At 37.3% G+C, this 7,989-nt stretch overlaps 1 pseudogene; it reads right to left on the bottom strand.

Annotated features, from left to right (window-relative positions):
- Positions 1 to 4,680: 4,680 nt before the first annotated feature.
- LOC116549316 lies at positions 4,681 to 6,227 on the bottom strand (annotated as a pseudogene).
- Positions 6,228 to 7,989: the final 1,762 nt, after the last annotated feature.

Raw genomic sequence — 7,989 nt, 5'->3', positions numbered from 1 at the left:
AAATTTAAGTGGTAAAGATAAATATATGGATAAATCTAATCACATACTATTCTTAAAACAACAATAATGATAATTATTTGTAGTTCTTAAAATATGTGAAAAATTAAAATACACAACAATACAAAATATCAGAGGGGACTAGTAACAAATTTATACTACCATATCAACATTCGGACTTTTTCTAACCTTTACTCTAGACCTACACGCTATATGACTTTTACTGTATTGATGTTGACAGTTTAACCAAATCTTTTGCCATTACATAATAGTGTCTTTTATATTTTCCATTTCTGTTATCAATTTCTTCATTGTCTACTGCCTAATCACTAAGCCAGTGCCACACTTGCAAGACATTTTTCAAAGGATGTATCCCACTTCAAATTACCAATATTTATTAGTTAAGGTAATATCAGAAGCTATAAAATTTAGGCTGGGCTTAGTGGCTCATGCCTGTAATTCTAGTGCTTTGGGAGGCTGAGGCGGGTGGATCACCTGAGGTCAGGAATTCTAGACCAGCTTGGCCAACAAAACCCTGCCTCTACTAAAAAATACAAAAATTAACCAGGCGTGGTGGTGTGTGCCTGTAATCCCAGCTACTTGGAAGGCTAAGGCAGGAGAATCACTTGAACCCAGGAGATGGAGGTTGCAGCAAGCTGAGATTATACCACTGCACTCCAACCTGGGTGACAGAGTGAGACTCTGCCTCAGAAGGAAGAAAGAAAGAAAGAGAATGAAAGAAAGAAGGATAGAAAGAAAGAGAGAAAGAAAGAAAGAAAGAGAGAGAGAGAAAGAGGAAGGGAGAGAGGGAGGGAAAGAAGGAAGGAAAGAAGGAAGGAAGGAAGGAAGGCAGGAAGGAAGGAAGGAAGGAAAGAAGGAAAGCTATAAAATGTAGAAAGAAGCAAAGCAAATTTTTTGTTTTTGTTGGTGAGTTTATCTAAATGGAGTTTTGTTTTTTTTCTTTCCTGCTCAAGTAAGTCTAATATAGGTATTCTTGGTTGTTAAGTAGCCTTGTATCCAGTGATTCAGGACCTTAAGCTCTTTTCATTCTGTATCTTCAAGATCCTTTAAGACCTTGAAGTCCTCTGCATTTATCTGGCAGGTCAGAAAAGAGTGAGAATAAAGCAGAGCCGTTGTTTCTCAGCCTGAAGTGGCATACATCACTTTTACTCACATTATGTCTTTTATCAGTGTCTCTACTTAAAAGGTGGCAAAGGATTGGAATTGTAGACTTTGCATAGATAGCTGCTTCCCAATAGAAATGCTTACATTACGGAGAGAAATCATGAATTTTTGTTGGCCAGTTAATCAGTTCTGTCACTAAAGGTTTTTTGAATGGAAAACAAAATTTGTTTTCCAATAAATTGTTTGGTACTACAGCATGTTTCTAATATATTGATAGGAAAACAAATTTTGTGAAATGTGATAACAAGTGAAAATAATCCTATAATAGTAAATCTAAATTAAATATATATCCTTGATTATTCATATTAACCATTTAATATAGGTACTACTTTTTGTGTTTTAATTTAGAAGTAGCAATATTTAAAACAATTACATACATCCATTTGAAGCTCAGGATCACATGAGGTGGCCATGTAGAAACTGCTCAATCTGATAGACTAAGCTTATGCCTTTTATCAGTTTGCTGAGCCCATTTAGATTTAATGAAAATCTCTTACCAGTTGTCTAATTTTTGAAATCTTTATTAAATGACAGCTAAAAAATTGTGCATATAAAGTGCAGGATTATTCACTCAAGTTGAATTCCTATTCAAAAGGCACCTTCCAATATAACATAATAAAAACACCACTAAAACATTTTAAATATCATATGAAATGCTAATTAGATCTAGTAAAATATATATTCATTTTTAATTACAATTCATTTTGTCCTTGGTTATTATTGAATGAGGTAGATGCATTTTTTTTACTTGGTAGCAAATGAATTATTTCCAACTTTACAATAATCATTAAAACTGCAAATAATCTGTTGATTTTCCTTTTATTTGATATAGGTTTTAAATTTAGATGTCACAATGAAGATTTTCAGTAGACAAAATAGACGAAGATCTATCTTTGAGGTATTTACTTTGCCTACAGGGCCAACACTAGAAAAATTAGCATATACATTTTATTCCCAGAATCAAGGAAACTTGGTCTTTGCAAAAACTGTAAATTACTTGAGAGCAACAATTATGTGTTAGATAATTTTATAGTCTGCAGCGGTGCCAAAGAAAGCGGGGGCAGGGAGCTAGGGAGGTAGAGGTGAGGAAGGGCGAGGAGAATCCATGCCACCAGAACCAGGGAAGTGAATAAGAAATTGCCTCGTGGTAGCCTCTCATAACATTAGTCCCCTCCATGAACATAGACTATCTTTCTGCTTGTTAATTCTCAGAAAAATTTAGCAGTTTTCATTGTGTAGGACTGGCATATCTTATCTTGAATTTCTTCTCAAGTATTTTGTGTTTTTCAATGGTAACATAAGTGTTTTTTTAAATTGTCTTTTCACAACTGTTTTTTGCTACTATAGAGAAATAGGATACATTCTTTATACTGATTTTGTAGTCTGTGACTTCGCTAAATTTATTTATTCATTCTAGTATCTTGTTCGTAGATTCCAGGAAAATTTTGAGTTGAAGTATTGAGAATGGGCATCTTTGCTTTGTTTCATATGTTAGGTGAAAGGCTTTGATATTTTACTTAAGTAACTATAGGTTTATTGTAGATTTCTTTCACCAGACTGAAAATGTTCTATTCTATTACTAGTTGCTGCAAATTAAAAAGACATTTTCAGATATTTTATTTTTTTATTTATAGATTCTCATTTGTTTATATATATATATAACATTTTATTTTATTTTAGGTAGAGTTTTGCTCTGTTGCCCAGGCTGGAGTGCAATGGTGTGATCTTGCCCCACTGAAACCTTTGCCTCTCCAGTTCAAGCGATTCTTTTGCCTCAGCCTCCTGTGTAGCTGGGATTACAGATGCACACCGCCACACCCAGCTAATTTTTTGTATTTTAAGTAGAGATGGGGTTTCACCATGTTGGCCAGGCTGGTCTTGAACTCTTGACCTCAGGTGATCTACCCGCCTTGGCCTTCCAAAGTGCTGGGATTACAGGCATGAGCCACTATGCCTGACCTTGTTTATATTTCTAAAAGGTATCTATTTCTCTTCTGAAGCTCCATTTATCTTCATTCATTAGATCCATTTTTTTTTTCTGAAAATCCTTTAATACTTATGATACTTATTTCAATGTGATACTTTCTAATTAAAAAATCTGGATGATCTGTGAGTTTATTTCTACTACTTTCATTCTTGAGTATATATCACATTTTCCTGTTTCTTAACATATCTCATAATGTATCTAACTCTAAATATAGAGTTTGTATCTCAGAGTGGACAGGCCTAGTGGCTAGTGTAAGGGGCTCATTATTCAAATTCCTCTGGGTTCATATTGAGCTGGTTTGGGCTACAGCTTTTAGTTTTGTTTTACCATTGGATTCATTTCCAGGAGGGTTCTGGAAGCTTTGTGCCCCAAAATGCATAAGACTGCATAAATTTGGTTCTATACCTTTATTTTACTGAGACTTCTTTCAGCAAAGTTCAAGAAGTTGTGGGAGAAATTGTCAGGCATATTGATTCATTTTTACAACTAGGGCTCTTCCGGATTTCAGTCCTCTTTACTAGCCCACACAGTTTCTCAAAGCTAGGCTGGTTTCTCCTCATTCCTACAAAGTCTTTCTATCTAGGACAGGCCACTAGCTGCCCACCAATATATAGGCAAGATATGTACCCCCAGGCATGGAAGCTGTCTTAGCTTGCTTCTCCTTCCCATAAGGTTCATTTCTTGCTGAGATTTAGCTCCTCAAGGCTTCCAGGCATCCACACCTGTTGATACTCTGGAGAATATCATATACAGTCAGGCACTGCATAGCCATATTTTGGTCAACAATAGATGGCATAATCTTATGAGAGGTGATCTTATGAGATTATGATGGAGCTGAAAATTTTCTCCTATTGCCTGGTAACATACTGGCTGTCATAACATCATAGTGCAACACACTACATACATGTTTGTGGAGATGTTGGTGTAAATAAACCTATTGAGCTGCTAGTCATATAAAAGTATATGATATACAAGTATGTATAGTACATAATACTTGATAAAGATAATAAATAATGTTACTGATTTACGTATTTACTATACTTTTTATCATTATTTTTAAGTCTATTTCTTCTACTTATCAAAAACATTAACTGTAAAATGGCCTCGGGCAGGTCCTTCAGGAGGTCTTATAGAAGAAGGCATTGATTGTTATCACGGAAGATGACAGCTCTGTGAGTGTTATAGCCCTTGAAAACATTCCTGTGGCACAGATGCGGAAGTGTAAGACAGTGATATTGATCCTGACCCTGCGTAGGCCTAGGCTAATGTGTATGTTTTTGTCTTCATTTAAAAAAAATTTTTTTTAAATTCTCTTTTTTTTTTTTTTTAATAAAGTTAAACAGTAAAACAAAAATTCACAATCTGCCTCCCTGTCCACTCCCCGCCTCCCTCCCTTGCCAGCAGTCTTCGGCATTGGTTCCCTTTGCTTCACCCACTCACAGAGACACAGGGCATCCAACTGGGAAAACAAAACTGCTCTAAGTACACGGAGATGCAATGAAGGAAGATGAACTGTTTCCCCATTCAAGATTAAACTGAGCAAATCTGCATTTTCTGTGTTCCGGGTGGTTGCCCTTCATTAGCCAAACTGAAAAAAGAAATTCCCTGGACTAGATGCTTCAAAGCTGAAGCCCGCAGGACTGCCAAAGAATGCCTTGAAGATATCGTTTGCATCAAAATCACCAATATTCATGCCCTCCTCATCCAGGTCGTGTCCACTGCCATAGCGAGTTTTTTTTTCTTGACATCAGAGAGGATGGTAAAGGCTTCTCCAACTTCCTTGAACTTCTCCTCCTCCTTCTTCTCCTCAGCACTGGCTCCACTATGCCGATCTGGATGGTACATGAAGGCCCATTTCTGATAAGCTTTCTTGATCTCGTCCTCAAAGGCATTCTTGTCCACTCCCAGAATCCTGTGGGAATCTTTCCTCTAACTCTTCTTCAGTTCTAGCTGCACATTTTTTAGGAGCTGTTTGTGTTCTTTTGTTTTTTCCTTCTGATACATTTTTTCACAGTCATGTACTGCTTCTTCATACTGTTCTGTGTCCGTGTAACACTGAGCTCTTCTTAAGTAGGCTTTTATGTAAGTGTTATCAAGCTTCACTGTATTTGTGAAGTCTTCTATTGCATTGTCTAGTTTCCTAAGCTTGGAATTAGCAGTACCCCGATTACAGTAGAGTTTAGCATTTGTTTTTATATTGTTCGGGTCTATCCCCAGGGCTTCTGTGTACAGTTCATATGATAGTTTGTAATTTCCTTCCTTAAATGCTTTATTTCCATCTTCTTTCTTTGCTTTAAGTGCTTTGGCATTTCTGCAGACAATGCAGGCCTTCTCATGGTCAGGGGTCATCCTGAGAGCCTGTGCAAAAAATTGAACTGCCTTCTCGATACAATCTGCGTAATAAAGGCAAAGACCTTGTACATACAGAGCATCTACATTGGTGGAAGCCATTCGTAGAATGTCACTAGCCACACACTGTGCTTCTGGATAACGACCCAACAATGCGAAACATTCTGCCTTGAAGATTTTGAAGAGATGGCAGTCAAGGGCAAATTCTAGGGCATGGTCCATGCAGAAAACAACCTTCCAAAATCTCGCTTCTCAAAATCTGTTTCTGCTCTTTTCTCCTATTCCATGACTGCATTAGCATTCTTGAACTCTTGCTGGGCCTGAACACTTTTATGATCCAGCTCTAGGGCTCTCTGGACACTGTGACATGCTGCCATGGCATTCCTTAGAGAGGTGGTATTTGCCCCCCGTAGATGTCCCCAGACGAAACTGTCATCCAACCTCCCTGGCTGTTGCCCATCTCCAAAATCTTCCCGGAACCTTCCGGCATCATCAAGGTGGCTGCTCGATTACCATAATACCTAGCATTTTTAGGACACATATCTACGGCTCTTGTGTAATAATTATAAGCTTCATTGTAACCTTTCTTGGCATAGTATGCATTTCCTTGTTCCTTGGAAGTCTCTGCTTCCCCCTTCGCCTCTTTGTCGTCCAGCAGCTCTGGCTCCGTCGCCGCCATTAGCACATCGCACTTTGCGGCAGTCGCCATCTTACCGCCGGGACCAGGGACTGTGTCTTCGTTTTTAAAAAAAAAACTTAAAAAAATTTAAAAAATTAAATTGAAAAAAGCTTATAGAATAAGGATAGAAGAAATTTTTATTTGTAAGTAGGATAAAAAGAACAGCTGAATATTTGTACAGTTGTACGATGTGTTTGTTTTCAGCTAATTACTTCAAAAGTCAAAGCTTTAAAAATTAAAAATATTATGAGGTAAAGCATTATTATTGGATAGAAACTTTTTAAATAAATTGAGTGTGGTGTAAGTGTACAGTGTGTATAAGTCTATAGCAGTAGAGTATGCTGATGTCCTAGGCCTTTGCATTCACTCATTACTCACTGACTTACCCAGAGCAACTTCCAATCTTGCAAGCTCCATGTATGGTAATTGCCCTATATAGGTGTACCATTTTTTATCTTTTATATTGTATTTTTACTGTACCTTTTCCGTGTTTCAGTATGTTAAGATATACAAATACTGATTGTTGTGTTAAAATAGCCTACCGTATTCAGTCCAGTAACAAGCTATATGGGTCGTAGAGGTTTGTCGTCTAGGAATGAAAGGCTGTATCGTATAGCCTGCATATGTACTAGACTATAGCATCTAAATTTGCACAGCAATAAAATCACCTAAAGTTGCATTTCTCAGAACACATCCCAGTTGTTAAGGGACACATGTCTGTATATTTTTATTATTTAGTATTTTTTCTTGGTGGATGTATTTTTACATCCTTCTATATCCTACTTAGAAGCAGAACTGAATTCAGCCATCTTAAATTATGCCTTCTGTTTGTGGAGACAGAGTATCTCTATTGTCTGTGTTTACCGACAGACCAATTTCTTTCCTACCATCCTTTTATTAAGGGTACAGCCAACCCTGAGTGCAGCTATGGGTAGGTCCAAGATTTTGTCTCTTAGTTTTTATTTGCACTTTAAAATACAAACCATTAGTTCATTGAAACTACTTTGCCCTCTGCCTGTTATCTGCCCTTTGCCATTAGCTCGAGGTAAGAGGATTCAGCTGCCTTCAGCCATAACCCTTTCCCAAAGCTTTTGCAAAACCTCCCAGCCTTCCAAGAAGGTTTGTGTCTTTCCTATAATTTTTTTCGCCACCCTCACTGATCTCCTATACCTGACAACTGTGGACATTTTCCAGAGGAAGAGTTATGATCATCCTCTTGAGATGGATATCATCTTGATGATTTTGCACATTCTACAGATTTCTCTGTGGTTTGTTTATATACAATGAATAAGATTTTAGGATTGGAAAGGACCATTTTCTTGTGGTTCTCAGCCATTTTCTCCCTACTCAACACCCCTGAGAAAAACAATCAACTCCTAACAGTAACCACTGGAGTGGTTCCCAAAATGATAGTAGTTCAGAATTCAGGTGAAGGATTAGGAGGCTACACAGTGACATAAGTAGTTTGATGAAGTTCTCCAAATAATTCTGGTATCTGGCAGGGTGTGGTGGCTCACACCTGTAATCCTAGCACTTTGAGAGGCTGTGGTAGGTGGGTCACTTGAGGTTAGGGGTTGAGATCAGTCTGGCCAACACAGCAAAACCCATCTCTACTAAAAATACAAAAAATTAGATATCCTTTTTCCTTTCTAAAGGATTATATATCAAATATAAACTTTTTTTTTAATGAGGCAATTGGGAGTCAGTTTTGTCCAACATTGCCCAGAAAATCAGGTAAGAAAATAGAATTGGAAGTGATGTCTATGTCTCTTATTTTTAAATGCAGTACTCT

Source organism: Sapajus apella, unplaced genomic scaffold (genome assembly GCF_009761245.1).
Source record: "Sapajus apella isolate SASKATOON/1434 unplaced genomic scaffold, GSC_monkey_1.0 scaffold6, whole genome shotgun sequence".
Classification (NCBI taxonomy): Eukaryota; Metazoa; Chordata; class Mammalia; order Primates; family Cebidae; genus Sapajus; species Sapajus apella.
The sequence above is the reverse complement of the archived record's forward strand: the minus strand, read 5'-3'. Positions and strand labels throughout refer to the sequence as shown.